The following is a 16,126-nucleotide window of genomic DNA, read 5'->3' as shown; positions in this document are numbered from 1 at the left end:
TACTTGCTAGTTTTGCATCTGGATTGTTGTTCATTTTTCTTGGATTTGGAGGAATCTTTACATATTAAGAAAACAATCCCTTTGCCTGTGCTAAGAGATGCCAGTTTGTGGTTTACTTATGGGATTTTTTTTTTCCATGGATGAAATGTTGGCTTTTATGTAGTCAGATTTATAAACCTTTTCTTTATGGTTTCTAGGTTTTGTAATGTACTTTATTTTATTTATTTAAAAAAATTTTTTTAACGTTTATTATTTATTTTTGAGAGACAGAGAGACAGAGTGCGAGCAGGGGAGGGGCAGAGAGAGAGAGAGGGAGACACAGAATCTGAAGCAGCTCCAGGCTCCAAGCTGTCAGCACAGAGCCCAATGCGGGGCTCGAACTCACAAATCGTGAGATCATGACCTGAGCTGAAGTCGGAAGCTTAACCGACTGAGCCTCCCAGGCACCCCTAGGTTTTGTAATGTATTTTAAAAGGCATTCTGGGAGGCCTGGGTGGCTCAGTCAGTTGATCATCCAATTTTGGCCCAGGTCATGATCTCATAGTTTATGAGTTCGAGCCCCTCATTGGGCTTGCTGCTGTCAGCACGGAGCCTGCTTTGGATCCTCTGTCCCTTCCTCTCTCTGCCCCTCCCCTGCACTCTCTCTCTCTCTCAAAAATAATAAATCAAAATAAATAAATAAAAGGATTTCCTTCCTCCAAACTCATTGAAAGTATGTTTTAACAGTATCTTATGGATTTCATATTTTTATGTTTATGCCTTTAATGCGTCTGAGATTTATTGTGGTACAAGGTGTGAGACAGACATCCAGCTCCATTGTCCATTTGTTCCACGCCACTGAATAAATAACCCATCTTATCCCCAATGATCTGAGACACCACCTTCACCAGAGACCAAATTGCTGTTACTATTTGTTTTCGCTCTAGGGTTTTCTTTTCTGTTCCCTTGATCTGTCTGTCTATTCGTGTTGTTTTAATCACCATAGCTTTATACTATTTTAAATAGTTGGTAGGTCTAGGCCCCCTCATGGTTCTTTTTTAGAAGATCTCTGCGTATTCTTGCTTGGTTATTTTTCTGTATGAACTTTAGAAAGAGCCTGACTAATTCCAAGAAGGAAGCCGTTTACCGGGCGGCAGTGAGTGTGGGCGGGGCCCCCTGCCCGCCTCTCTGGCCCCAGCCACTTGCAGCATCTGGCAGAGAAGGCGAGATGGTGCTGGACAATTACAGATGACTCAGGGGTGTTCTTTCTCCCTTCCCAATTAAGCAAGGAGGGCTTTCTGGAGGAAGGGGAGGCGGAGGAGGCAGAGAAAGGGGAGAAGGAACAGGAGGAAAAGCAGGGGTAGAAGAGGATCTCAGAGCAGGGAAGAAAAGAGGCCTCCTGGCAGAGAGGATTAAAGAAACTACTCTGGAGGGGGAGAGAAGAGGCAGAGCACGATGAGGCTTTGGGGAAGAGAAGCCAAAATCAAAGCTGTGACGTTTCCTTGCAGAGATTGGACAGGAGTTGGGGAGGGCGAGGGGGTGGAGGCCAGCTGGGAGAGCCCGGGCCCGGGCAGGTGGGGGCAGCCTGGAACTGAAGAAGCCCGCGGTTAGAGAGGCGGTTGGCCTCTGAGTCAGGCCTCGGGGCTTCGGGGAGCAGGCTGCCATGGCTGAACGCAAGGCAGGCAGAAACGGAATCAAAGCCAGAAACTCCGATCATCCTCTTGTTCAGACCTGGCGGTTCCCAGGAGGCCCCCTCCTGTGCTCCTTTGGGTGACACGAGGTCCCTCCCCCGCCCCCCAGGAGAACCATGGCACGGGCCTCGGGCTTGGCTGCTGTGATCACGTGGGTGCATTTACTCACGGAGAGGAATCAGAAGCCTAGTCCTGAGAACTTGTAACTCCTGGGCTGCATCAGAAGCACATGGGGTTGGGGGTGGGCATTGCTGTGTGATGAGAAGTTGTAATTGTCCACACCGAAGAAGGCAGCAGGAGCCCCGTCCTGGGAACAGGCGGTGCAGAGTCAGGGAAGGCTTCCCCACCACGGGGTTGCGGGCTGGCACTGGGGAGGGAGGAAGGGAGGGCTGGATGAGCCGGGACTCACAGCCTCCTCAGGTTGTTCTAGGAGAGGGCGGATGAAGCAGGAAACGAGTGTGTGAGCGCAAGGAGCCCCAAGGTTCTGTCTGCCCAGGGTTCACTCACCCCTAGCCGGGGGGATCTTCACCCTGGCAAGATGTCCCTGTATGAGGACCCGCTCAGTCCCAGGCAGGACCATGCAAGGTGCTAGCGGACCACACCCAATGAGCTGCTTCTGTCCCTGCCACGTAACCACCTCAGAGCCGCTGCACAGGGCAGTCGGGACCCTCTCCGCACCCGAAAGCTGGCTCTTCTCTCTGCGCCCTCCTGGGCTGGGCCGGTCTGGGAGCAGAGTCCTGCTTGCCCACTTGAGGACCTAACAAAGTTTCTTTCCTCAGCCGTTCCGATCCCAGAATGTCATCAGGACCACCCCCACGCTGAGACTTTTCACCTGCAACACTGAGGCTCAGAGAGGGCACGTGAGGGCCCCATAGCCACACAGCAAACAGGTATCGATGGGGCCAGAATCCAGGGCAGCGGCTTCTAGCTGTAGGGCCTCCTCCTGTGTGCTGTGGGGGGCACATTCAGCACCCCCCCACCCCAGGGATCCCGGGGCCATCCCTGCAGGAGTCTGCCTCTGCTACGCCAGGGGTGGGGTGTGTGTGTATGTGTCGGGGCGGTGGGGGTCGATCTTCCTTCCCAAGAGCCAGAGCATCTTGGTTTTAATGAGCTCGGGGTCAGCGTCTAGAGGGACTGTGTGTATTTTCAGTGAGAATGGGTGGGATATTTGTGTGTGGTTTGCTTTTTGGATGCAAAATACATGCCATGGATAAGAGGCCACCAACACAAATCTGTACAGAGCTAGCGGGGTTTGGTAAACAATGTTCTTGCTGAGGAGCTGAGACTTAAACCCTGCTTGGAAGTCACTCCCTTTCTCTGGGCCTCAGTTTCCCATTTTGTAAACTGAAAGGGTTGGACCAAGGAGTGTTGGAAGGCCCTTCCCGCTCTGACTTGCCCTGTTTCCCGAAAGGGCTATCAGGCCCTGGACACTGTGTCCCAAGCACCTCAGTGGGGACAGGGGCGAGGCTTTCGAAGTCTCCCCCCGGATGGGGGCTGGCGTGATTTGCATGAAGCACTCTCAGGCCTCCCTGGGTGGGGGTCACTCCTGTCCCTTCTGCTGAGGATGTGGATGGGTGGGGGAGGGGGAGGGCTTACTGTCTACCCACGAGGCGCTTCTGGTTTCAGAAGGAAAGTAACTGCTGAAGACACCCCCAGGGACCCAGCCGGAGGCCTCAGTCCAGCAGGGGCAGAGAGCCCGGGGTGGAAAGGGCCAGGTGAGCAGACCCACTCCTCACTGCCTGCCCAGGCCAGCTGGGCTCCTCCTGCCCGGGACATTTCCCTCTGTCCGTGCAGCCAGGGGAACCCCCAGAAAGAGCATTTGCCCTCTTGAATACTCAGAGGGAAAAATACGCTTCACGATGGTAAGAAACATGAGAGGTGGCAGAAGTCCATGAAATCGGTACTGTAAGTTGTGAGACAAAAGTCAAAGTTCCATTGGTGGTGAAATAGTATTTAGAAAATCAAGAAAAAAAACCCAAACTAAGAAAAACCGTGAGGCTCGCAGCATCACCCAGGTGACAGTGACACTTCAGGGGCATCATCTCTGCCAATTCTTCCAGCCATCGGCACAGACTTTTGGTTCGTGTCAGAATTTTACAGAGCTTTGCATCATGCGACATGTGTGTTTCTGATGCTCTGTCACCTGTTCACAGCAATATCAGGGCGTGTTTTTCTTGGTGTGGTAAGGTAAAGCCAGGCTGCTGTAACAAAGAGCCCCAACAACTCAGAAGATACAAGTTCAATTCCTTCTCCTGTAACATCCCAGGTCAGCAGGCAACTCTGTTCACGCACACGTACAGGGGCCCAGATTCCTTCTGTTGTGTGGCTCTGTGGACCCACAGCCCTGGGGTCTGGAATCAAGGCCGGGTTTTCATGGAGGCACGCCTCCTGTCTTATGGCTCCAGCCTGGAACGGAGCCCCTCTCTTTGCTCACATTCTATTCGTGAACACTTAGCCCCAAGGTCACATCTGACTGCAAGGGAGGCGGGTTAATGTGGTCCCTAGATAGGCTCTCATGTGCTGAGATACAACGTTATCATTGAGGGAGGAGGGGGTTATAAAATTTAATGGGTCACTTAGCAGAGCCTGGATCTTTGAAAACTGTCAATCCAAAAGTTTGCTTTTTCCTTTGGACATTCCTTTTATGCGATTATGCTCTTTTGTTGTTGTTTAATGTTTATTTTATTTATTTTGAGAGACAGAAAGAGAGCAAATAAGCAGGGGAGCAGAGAGAGAGAGAGAGAGAGAAAGAGCATGAGCAGAGGAGGGGCAGACAGAGGGAGAGGAGATGTCCCAAGCAGGCTCCACACTGTCACCACAGAGCCTGACGTGGGGCTCGAACTCACGAACTGTGAGATCATGACTTGAGCTGAAATCAAGAGTCAGATGCTTAACTGACTGAGCCACCCAGGTCCCCCGTGATTATGCTTTTTTGCATTATCTGTGTCTCTCCTCCCTTGTTCTTCCTTCCCCTCCTTTTCTTTCTCCCTTACTCTTTCTTCCACCTCTTCCCTCACCCTAACACAGACCTCCTAGGGTAAGTAGGATGGAGTTTCCGGGCTCCACGGGTCACAGAGCGCACCCAATGTTCCAGACGGTCAGAGCTAAGGACAGTGGCATGCATTCCTGTTGCCTTTCCCTGTACTGATCCTTGACTGCTTCACCACTGCTAAGCCACCCCCTGTCCAAGCGGCCCTCGAGAATGTAATTGAGAATAAGGGGACTTATAAGAAATCAGCATCGGTTTTGCAGGCAGGCGACCATGGATTTCACGTTCTGATGCTGCTCGTTACTAATGTGTGATCCCAAGCAGATCTCCTGGCCTCTGTTCTGAGTCTTTATCCAACAGTGGAGCAAATGCAACTTCCCCTTCCTGTCCCAAAGAGGTTTTGGGAAGCTGGCACAAAATCACGTTTGGGTAAAAGCTTTGTATCTTTTTTAGTATTTTTCTCTAAATAATTCAAACCTGCTGGTTTTTGGTCCGAATTTGATAATTCCAACATCTGAGGTCGTCTGGAGGTCTGATTCTGCTGTTTGTTTTAGCTGCTGATTCTCACTCATTGTGGCTCGCTTTCTTATGTACCTTGGAATTACAGGTTGTGCCCTCATGTCCACGTGGGCTGTCCTTATCTGTGGGAATTCTGGGAGGCCTCGCTTAAGAGCGTCGGCTCCCAAGAGGATTAACATTGGCTCCCCAAGGTACTACTAAGCTGGCTAGACTTTAAGAAAAAACTTCCTGGTTTGTGGTTTTCCAAATCACATAAACAGTGTACATTTGAACCCCAACCTGCAGAAGAAGAGTCTATGATTCCCAAGTTCTCAGGAAAGATTCGCTTTTTTTTTTTTTTCAGCTGAGAGCCCAGGCCAAGACAGCTATGTTTCCTTCAGTCTCTCTTTGCTGGTGAGGCCACCAGCCTCATTCCAGGGCATTCCAGATGAAAAGGATTTCGGTTTTACACTGGAATCTCAATTCCGATTTCCCACCTTGCTTAAGTGCCGTGTGGATCTTAAAACTTAAGACCCTATGTTAGGGAGCTGGGCTAATGTCCTGGGGCAGCTACTATCTACAGTCATCTTAGCATCTTTATTTCCTACTCTGTCTTCATTTGGGGGCCCTGAGGATTGCCCTCACCTGTCTGTGAATTCAGTGCTTTTTTTTTTAATTTCAAAAATGTTTTATTTTTTATTTTTGAGAGACACAGAGCATGAGTGGGGGAGGGGCAGAGAGGGAGGAAGACACAGAATGTGAAGCAGGCTCCAGGCTCTGAGCTGTCAGCACAGAGCCCAATGTGGGGCTCGAAACCACGAACTGTGAGATCATGACATGAGCCGAAGTCGGACGCTTAACTGACTGAGCCACCCAGGCACCCCGAAAGATATCTTTCAAAGTGTTTGTTGTATTTTGCACCCCGCCCCCCCCCCATTTCTGGTGTTGTGCGGTGGGAGAGATTTTCAGTGGACTCTGAAATTCCGTTATCTTTCAAGGTTTTTTTTAAACCCCTTCTGTCCTCTTTCCCTTTCTCTCTTGTCTTCTCCTTGGCCTTCCAGTCCTTCTCTCCACCCTGAAGCCACACTTGTCTGTTAGATCACAACTGTTAGCTCCGCATGTCCTGAGGGAACGTTCTGGCAGGTTTTCTTCAATGCTCCTGCTTGGCCCTCCCCAGTTCCTTCCTGTGGCTCTCTAGCTCCAGCCCCTTAATGTGGCCAGTGAACAACCCCAGACACTCCCCCGCCCCACCCTGCACCCTCAGGCTTTATCTCCTGCCCAGACTTGTCAGAATCCCTCTTCCTTCCACCTGTCACTATTCGACATGTCAAAATGTGCTCAGCCAGGAGGAGGTTTAGGTCGGAGCTTTTAGAATCTTCTTGGAGCTCTCCTCCTTTGAATTATTGCGAACATCATGCGTCAGAGAAGCTCAAAGTTTTGGGGGCGGCTGGGTGGCTCAGTCGGTTCCGCATCCGACACCAGCTCACGTCATGATCTCACAGCTCTTGAGTTCGAGCCCCGTGTCAGGATTTGTGTCCGGATGGCTCGGAGCCTGGAGCCTGCTTCGGATTCTGTGTCTCCCTCTCTCTCTGTCCCTCCCCTGCTCGTGCTCTGTTTCTCTCTCTCTCAAAAATAAATACACATTAAAAAAAAGAAAAGAAAAGAAAAGAAAAGCTCAAAGTTTCGGTGCTCAGAGACTCAGATGTCGGTGCCAAGGCCTCACTCTCGGATCTTCATACTGGCAAGGTCCTAGCCTGTGAGGTCCCACCAAGAGCTTGGGGGAAGCAGAGTTTGGCCAACTTCTTCTTCCTGGAATGGACTGAAGGAATGTGAGCGAATTCTGGGGTGAGAGCAGGCAGAATCGCCCAGGAGGGAAAGTGGATCTCTGGTCCTGATTTAAGGGCCACTTTTCCCCTTGTGGGCACTCCCTTCCCTGCAGACTGGGCCCCGAGACCCTGGCTCAAGCAGCCTTCTGAGGAGGGTTTGCTGAAACTCTTCCCCTGGAGGGAATTGACAGGGACTTTGGACTGTAGCCACCTCTGTCATTGGATTCTGCATGGTCGTAGGAGGCAAAGCCTTAAGCCCAGGGGACAGGAGCCCAGGCTTCCAGGAAAAGGAAAGCCTAACGCTGGGGATCAGGGATGCTCTTCCCAAGGCTTCTAGAAGCATACCTAGAAGACTGTCCCTGGAGCCCCTAGCACAGAGCTGCTGTGCCCCAGTGCCACACTACATACACAGTGCGTCACCTCATGGCCACAGTCGCCCTACGAGCTACATTCTTCAGGAAACTGAGGCTGAACGAGGCAACAGAGGCCCTGTAGTTGCTAAGGGCAGAGAGAGCCAGGGTTCGACCCCAGGCCTGACTTACCTGAAACCTGTCCTCTACCTGCCATGTGAACTGTTTTCAGGAAAGACGGGTGGGCAGGTTGGCTACTGCAACCATGTAAGAGCTGACAGCTGCACGGCATGCTTCGGGAGGCAGCAGACCCAGGGGCGAAGCCCAAGGCCTCCGGAGCCGGCCTGGTGGAGTTCAAGTTCCAGCTGTAGCACTGAACTAGCCAGGTGACTCCGGCTGATTCTTTACTCCAGCGCCCCTCCTTCCCTGCATCCAGAGTGAGCCTTTCAAACACAAACTGGATGGTTTCCCTCGTCTCTTCTCAACCTCCTGACAGCTACTCACCACTTGTAGAATGAAATCCAAGTGCCTCACCGAGGCTCACAGCGGAGGCCACCAGTGCTCACCAAAACCTACATTCTCCTCTGGGTCCTGGACTCACCCCTGCAACGTGCCTCAGCCTCCTTGCACGGGTGGAGGTGGGGCGGGGAGGGCAGGGGCGTGGCCTCTCCCCTCGCATTTCTCGTCGGCCAGCTAGACGTGGGGGATCCACTGAGGATTCTGAGGAGATGAAAGAGCCCCAAGGTGGAAGGGGCCTGGGTCCTTGGGTATGTGGAACAAGACCCCTGTGCCCTGTGTCATAGTGTCTTATGACACTAACAGAACTATTACATGAGCAGAAAAACAAACCTCTATGTGTTAGGCCATTAGAGCTTGGGTAGCTGTTACAGCAGCTGGGTCCCCCTGACCAATACAAGGCCCTGCGTGGTCTGGTCCCACTCCAGCCCACCTGCCTCTGTCCCTTCCTGTCACTCTGCTCCGGCCGCACCAGCCTTCTTGCTGCCCCCGAGATCCTCCGAGCTCATTCTACCTCTGTGCCTTCTTCACTAGGCATCGTTCCCTCCTCCTGGAGTGTTCTTCTCGCCAAGCTTTGCATGACGCTCTTCCCCGCTCTGTCCAGGTTTCCAATCAAATACTGCCTCCTTGGACAGAGAAACCCTCCTTCCGGGGTGGCGCCATCTCCCCGCACCTCCTGGCTCTGCTCTGTTTCCCTCCAGAGCAGTTGTCATGACTTGACACTCTATTATACGTGTTTCTTTGTTGACATACTTTTTATCTATCTCCTTCCCGTGTCTGCCTATCCCTAGTGCCTGGAACAGCGACTGGCACATAATAAGCACTCAGTCAATATTCTTCAAGGATAAATGAACACAACTCCTCTCTCATTTCAATCTGCCTACTTCGTCCTCTGTTATCTCATCCATAAAATGGGATTGTGTGTTGGGACGAAAGGAGCGAGTGCGGGCTAAGTGTGGGCCACAGACGCCCCAGGTTCTAACGTACTTAGGGACCTAGAAGGCACAGGCTTTATTCCACCTGTCCGCTGGCCACATGTGGTCTCCTGCCGGAACCACAATGGCAGCGAGATACCCAATTCCTTCTTGACTCTCGAGGTTTTACTCAGGCCTGCCCTCCGCCCTCTCCTGTCCCCTTGCCATGGCTGTCGGAGGTCTGGAGCCTTGAGATGGGGGTGAAGAATTCAGGCCGGACCCAGTGCAAGGAAGCCCAAACCAGTGCCATGGGCTGTTTAGAGAAGAGCCGAGGGGGGTGATTTAGGCAGAAGATTCTAGTGGCTGCCCTCCCAGGAGAGGGAGTGGGGTGAACGGGCCAGCTCTGGATCCTTGGGCTGGCTGAGAGCTTCACTGGTTTGGGGAATTGAACCAATGGACTGGCTGATGAAAAGAGGGAGGTTTGGGCTGCCCTTTGGGCCGTGAGCCACAGAACTGGCATCTGAGTGGCTGGGAGGAATCCACCTGCCAGCAAGTCTAGCCTGCAGGGAGGAGACCCAGGGGCTCTTATGCTCGAGGGAGGTGGACAGCTTCCGGGTGCCCGCTGGCTGCTGAAGACAGAAAAGGGCTTTCAAGGAAGACAGAAGAACACATTCAGGGGCACGCACTTGTGAAATAACAGAATGACAGGGTGCCGGCCAGTTAGGATGGCAAGAAGGAGGTGGCCCTTGTGGCCCTAGATGGTGGGTGGAGTCAGGCACTGACCTTTTTTTTTTTTAATTTTTTAAATGTTTATTCCTTTTTTTTTTTTTTTTTTTTTTTTTGAGGGACAGAAAGCAGGGGAGGGGCAGAGAGAGAAACACACACAGAATCCGAAGCAGGCTCCAGGCTCTGAGCTGTCAGCACAGAGCCCGATGTAGGGCTTGAACTCACGAGCCGTGAAATCATGACCTGAGCCGAAGTCAGCCACCCAACCAACTGAGCCTCCCAGGCGCCCCAGAAGCTGACCTTTAAAAAGCCACATAAGAGGGAAGGTTGAGCACCGGATTAGGAGACAGGAACCTTCCAAAGTTTCCTGGACGAGGACCTTTTCGACTAGACTGCCATGAACTGTGTATTCTTAAGCAGGCCATCTACTTCCTCTGTGCCTCAGTTTCCACATCTGTTGAGCTGAAGACGGTGTCTTCATGTGAGGTAAGGAGAAGAAAGACTGGCTGCCTGTGCAATTTGCAAACCGCAAAGTGTTTGCTTATTTGAACTTCGAGGTGGATGGGAACAGCTAAGGAACCCCCCTGGGGCATCTGTGAGGGGAGGGCTGAGGGGCAACCCGGAAATGACTTTGCTGAGAGGAGAGGAGGAGAGAACAGGGAGAGGATACCCAAAATGGACCACAGGGAGGTGGGGGGGAGGAGACAGGCTGCAAGCGTTCCAGCAGGAGACCACCTGTGGCCTGTGGACATGACCTTTGGTGTCTCACGGCAGATTCAGTCCGGCTGCTTCTGTACCAGCAGCAAGAGTCCAGACTGGGTCCCCGTGGTTGTCACAAATATTCCGGTGTTCTCTCCGTCTAGGTACCTGGCGGGACTAGATCCTCTGTGCCGTTGAGGGTGTGCATGACCGTGTGACTCTACTTGGCCACTGGCACATGAGTGGAAGTGACGGTATCATTTGAAGATATCAAGGGGCAAACCTGAAGAGCTCATGCGTGACTGGCGGTCAAGGCAGAGCCGGTCGCGCCCCGCCCACAGCTCTTGGAGCATCCTGATGACTTAGTCCCCCCAGTGTCTGCGTCTCTGTGCCCAAGGGCTTTGTCCAGACCACAAAACACGGCTCTGCCCGCACGCACCCCAGGCTGGGAGTGCCAGGGAAATACACACCTCACCCCCGTCAGCCCGGGCCAGCGACTGGGGTGTTGAGATATAAACACCCCAGCTCTCTCACCCCTGAGGCGGGCTCACCCTGGAGCATGGGTTCCTCACCGTTTCCCCGGGATTTCCCAGGGGACGAACCGCATTTACCCACAGTGGCGGCTGGCTTAATTCACATCCCTTATTAGCTGCTTTCCTTTCCCTGAGGCATTCTCCCGCTCCATACCAGTGTCCCCTGCCCCCCTCCCCCCAATTAGCTGTTGGCACTTGCACCACTGACTCTGGGTCTGTTTCTGGACAGCCACGTTCCTCTTTCCTGCCGTCACCAAAACCCACTGGCCAAAGAGTAGGCAGTTCCCCAGGCAGTGACTGTTCTGTCATCCCCAGGCCTTGGGGTAGAGCGACTAGAAGAAGCTGGGCCTCCAGTGGGCTCACCGCGGACAGTGAGCAGGAGGAAGAAGCCCCCTGAGGCTTGGGAGGCCTTTGGTGCCACGGCACCAGCTCACCTACTCTGACTGATACGGCCCCTGCCTCCCCCCATACGCTGCAAAGGCACATCGAATTCAAGGCATCTTACAAGGGACAGAGAAGGACGGAAAGACAAAGAAAGAAAGCATGCAAGCACGTATGTGCACAATGGAGAGAGAGTGTGGGAATGTGTGAGTGTGTGTGTGTGTGTGTGTGTGTGTGTGTGCGCCTATGTTAGAGCAGAATGGAAGGAAAGGGGAGGGACCAGTTTGAAGGGGCGACTAAAAAAAGATGCCCAAGGGGCACCTGGCTGGCTCAGCTGGTTAAGCATCCGACTCTTGGTTTTGGCTTCTGTCACCATCTCACGGTCTGTGAGATCAAGCCCTGCATCGGGCCCCCCACGGAGAGCGCGGGGGGCCGCCTGGGATTCTCTCCCCCGCTCTCTCTGCCCCTCCCCACTCTCAAAAGAAATAAACTTCAAAAAGAAAGCAAGACAAAGATGTCCAAGAACTCTGGCATCGGAGAGACGGAGGTAGAAAGGATAAAAGATCAAAAGGCCGAGAGACGCAGTGACAAGGGTCCAGGGTCACACACGGAAGCTGAATGCTGAGCCAAGCCTCAAAGGTGGGCTTCCTCATTCCAACCCAGCGCTCCTTCCCCTGAGCGGGTCGCCCCATCCAGAAGGCCTGGCTGGCCTGCCTTCTCTCCGCCCCCCTGGCGTTGCGGGGTAGGGGGGAAGCCCACGGCCGGTGGCCCGTGGCTCCAAGCCCCTCACGTATGGATGACAGCGGCACACAGGCCGGTCTGTGACCATGTGTGGGCCTAAGCAGCAGGTTCCTCTGTTTGCAAGCACACAAGTGGACTCTTGCCAGCTCAAGCCATAAATGGGGGTGAACTGGGGAGTTCTGGGGCTCCCAGCTAACAGCATGGGCCTTGGGAGAACAGCGTCGAGAGAGGCTTCAGACTGGTCCCGTGCCCTGGACCCTCCCGCCAGCGATGGCCCTGTCTGCCCCTCACCTGCCATTCTCACAGGTAAGGAGTGCCGATTCCCGGCAGAAAGAATCGGACTGGCTACTTCCAGTCAGGCGTTCTTCTTGGAACCAATGAGCTGAATCCAAGAGTGAGGGGTAACCCGGGAGCACGCTGGGGCCCATGCCCGAGCATGGCCAGTTTCCGGAGCCTGGGCGGTGGTGAGCCGGCAGACCCAAGGGAGGTGTTTGCGAAGGGAGCCCTCTCCTGCCCTTGACATACACCTCCTCTCAGCAGGTCCCGCTCTTCGTTTTCTGTCATTCATTCGACCCTCCCTGAAGCTCTCACTGATGTACTACAGGCACCTGGTGCCGTGGAGACGCTCCTCACCCCTCACACACGACCACGGTAACGCCAGGCCGAGGGGCCTGCAGCCTTGGGACGGCCTGCCTGTGGTTCGGCCACAGACGTGCGCCAGTTCCGTGTCTTGATCTCGCCACCCAGCCTGGGGACGCTTAGGATTGACCTGACTGAGCCAGCCAGCATAGTCACATATGGACAGAAAGTGCTAGAAGGTGTTTTAATCTGCTCCCCAAGTTCCCATGCGGAACAGGGTCTGTGAAGGATTCCAGAGCTGGATTTCCCTGACTCATCATCCTTGAGATTCTGTCAGTGGAGTTTTTTCTAGAGAGGGAGGCCTGCCCTTTGGCTTAGTTGCAGAACTGCCCCCAGCACTCCCTCAGCTCAACCTCCCCCTCCTCTCCCCCTCCACTCCCTCGGGACTCCCTCCGGGTGTCTCTAGGTCACAATATCCTCCTGCTCTTTGGGGGGAGCCTGACCAGAGGCCCTTTTGTTGTTTCTACTCCTGTTCTCACAAAAGTCCCTGTGGAGGGGGAAAAATGTCACCTAGATAAAGACACAGAGCATAAAGAAGAAAAAACCCAAAGAGTGACATTTGGGAAAGTTTAGACAAGAATAGCCTGGACAGGGCTGAGCTTGGGAAGAGGGGGAAGGTCAGAGCCTGGGGGATTAGGGACGTCAGACAGCTGACATGGTGACAGATGTCTGGCCCTGGGTTTCTCTTTCATAATGACCAGAGTTTGCTCACTGAGCTCTGCCAGAGCACTCGCTATGTGCTAAGCACCTTCCGCTGATTGTCTCACTTAATTCACAAGACACCCCTGGGAGATCCTTACCGTTATTAACTCAGATGGAAGATGGGGAAACTGAGGTTCAGGGAGGTAAAGTAACTTTCCCAGGGTCTCATGTCCATCTGGCTACAGCACAACGGGCTACCAGGGCCCCCCGTGGTTTTGAAGCTCAGAGCAACTGGGATGTCTGAGTACCATAAAGTTTTATCCGAGCAGATGAGCCTTGCTGAGAGAAATCCTTGTGCTCCCAGAGAACAGGGTGGAAAATGGGAAAGAAACTAGCTTAGGAGTCGGAAATCCTGGAGCCCCAACACAGGCTTTGCCTCTCGCTATTGAATTACCTTGAACAACTTACTGTAGGGAGCCCAAGAAGAAAAGTAGCATGATTGGCCAGGCTTGGATCATGCCATCACACCCAGGCCAATCATTTTTAGCAAGTTGGCTGTTCGAGTTCAGTCCCACTACTTAGAGCGGGAATGGGCAGTGCTTTGTCCGGGAAAACGGGGTGTGGGTGGGGGGTAGGAAATAAAAGATTCTAGGCAAAATGAATATATTTTATTATTCAAACCCCAGTTCTCTCCGCTCCTAATCATTCCCATCCAATATTGAAATGCCACTCTGAAGTTTACATTCTGGGGGCGCCTAGGTGGCTCAGTCGGTTGGGCATCCAACTTCCGCTCAGGTCATGATCTCATGCTTCTTGAGTTCTGATCTCATGCTTCTTGAGTTCGAGTCCCACATCAGGCTCTGTGCTGACAGCTCAGAGCCTCAAGGCTGCTTCAGATTCTGTGTTGGCCTCTCTCTCTGCCCCTTCCCCCATTGACACACACTCTCTCTCTCTCAAAAATAAATAAACATTAAAAAAATTTTTTTTAAATTAAAAACATTTACATTCTGCCACCTCCTGTCTCCTACCCTGATGCTTGCTGGGCACAACTGGCCTCATGGATCATCTCAGCTCACAGGCCTGATGGGCTTTCCAGAGTTCCAAGAAGCTCTCCGTTCCTCCAGTTATGTTAACTATCTTTCCTCCCCTGCCTGCTGTGTCAGGAATTTCGCTATTGGAGGCTCGCTTTTTAGCCTAACCAACTTGTCCCCCTTCAGATGCACATCCTCTTGTGAGCAGGTACCCCCTGTCTGAACAAGTATCTAGGACTGCTCCTAGTGGCTTTCCGTGCCTTTTCCCATTTTGGTAAAGGAGGGAGAGGGCTTGAGAAGACTTGCCTGAGGCCATATTGGAGAAAGGAAGAGAACGGATGCAAAATGGGGACGCTGACCATCCTCCTGATCCAACTGGTCTATTTTAGGTGACCCTTCTTATTTCATCTTGAAGATGCAGCAGTTTTCTCTTCTTTCCCAAGTCTAAGGTGATTTAAAACTTGAAAATTTTGAGTTACTTGTAGATTCACTACAGTTGGGAGAAACAGTACAGAGACTTCTCGAGTGCCCTTTACCCAGTTCCCCAATGGTAACGTTGCAAAACCATACTAGAGCCTCACAACCTGGGGGGCGCCCGGGAGGCTCAGTCGGTTGAGCGTCCAACTTCCGCTCCGATCATGATCTCAGGGTTTGTGAGCGCGAGCCCCACATCTGACTCCCTGCTGTCAGTGTGGAGCCCGCTTTGGATCCTCTGTTTCCCTCTCTCTCTGCCCCTCCCCTGCTCATGCTCTCTCTCTCTCAGAAATAAATAAACTTAAAAAAATCTGTAAATAAATAAAATCTTAAAAAAAGGTATATCACAATCTGGATACTGATGTTGACACAATCAAGATACAGAACATTTCCATCCCACAAGGACCTTCCTGCTGCCATTTTTTATAATCACAGCTACTTTCCGATCAACCTACCTTCTCTTTTAACTGATGGTAACTATTAATCTGTTTTCCACTTCTATACTTTGGCCACTTCAAGAATGTTACATAAATGGAATCCCACAGTATGTAAACTTTGGAGCCTGGCTTTTTACAGTCAACCCAAGTCTATGGATTAATCCAGGTCGGTGTGTGGATCCACAGTTCATTTCTTTTTTGCGGAGTAGTTTTTATTTCTTTTTCTTTTTCTTTTTGATGTTTATTTATTTTTGAGAGAGAGAGAGACAGAGCACGAGTGGGGGAGGGGCAGAGAGAGAGGGAGACACAGAATCTGAAGCAGGCTCCAGGCTTTGATCTCTCAGCACAGAGCCCGAGCGGGGCTCAAAGTCACAAACTATGAGATCATGACCTGAGCCGAAATCAGACACTTAACCAACTGAGCCACCCAGGTGCCCAATTGCTGAGTATTTTTTCATGTAGGATATGCCCCAATTTATTTAACCATTCCCTGTTAAAGGACACTGGGTGGTTTCCAATTTGGGGCTATATCAAATAAAGTTGCTATAAACATCTATGTACAGGTTTTTGTGTGAACATAAGTCTTCATTTCTCTATGCGAAAGAGCTGGGACTAATTTTCCAAAATGATAAAAATTACATATATATAATAAAAATATAAAAAGTCTATGAAATATATTTTGGTATATTAACAATTATTTTGTATATAATTGTTAACCATTTTGGAATAGTTTTAGTTTATTTATTTTTAAAATTTTTTTTATGTTTATTTTTTTTAATTAAAAAAAATTTTTTTAACGTTTATTTATTTTGAGACAGAGAGAGACAGAGCATGAACGGGGGGGAGGGGCAGAGAGAGAGGGAGACACAGAATCTGAAACAGGCTCCAGTCTCTGAGCTGTCAGCACAGAGCCCGACATGGGGCTTGAGCTCATGAACTGCGAGATCATGACCTGAGCTGAAGTTGGATGCTTAACTGACTGAGCCACCCAGGTGCCCCATCATTTTGGAATAATTTTAAATTTACATAAAGGTTTCAAGGATAATATAGACAGCTCTCT

At 51.6% G+C, this 16,126-nt stretch overlaps 1 long non-coding RNA gene across 8 annotated transcripts in view; it reads left to right on the top strand.

The window, feature by feature from the left end:
* Positions 1-15,622, top strand: part of LOC131497131 (uncharacterized) — a 64,568-nt gene extending 48,946 nt beyond the window's left edge. For 7 of the 8 annotated variants that reach the window (XR_009254785.1, XR_009254788.1, XR_009254787.1 and 4 more), the window contains 2 exons: positions 2,450-2,560; positions 3,297-5,761. This is a non-coding gene — a long non-coding RNA (uncharacterized LOC131497131). Of the gene's footprint in view, positions 1-2,449; positions 2,561-3,296; positions 5,762-9,614 lie in introns of those variants that run through there. The other variant, XR_009254791.1, reaches the window with a different exon arrangement.
* Positions 15,623-16,126: the final 504 nt, after the last annotated feature.

The sequence above is a fragment of the Neofelis nebulosa genome, chromosome 16 (genome assembly GCF_028018385.1).
Source record: "Neofelis nebulosa isolate mNeoNeb1 chromosome 16, mNeoNeb1.pri, whole genome shotgun sequence".
Classification (NCBI taxonomy): Eukaryota; Metazoa; Chordata; class Mammalia; order Carnivora; family Felidae; genus Neofelis; species Neofelis nebulosa.
Note: the sequence above shows the minus strand (reverse complement) of the source record. Positions and strands in the feature narration are given on the sequence as shown.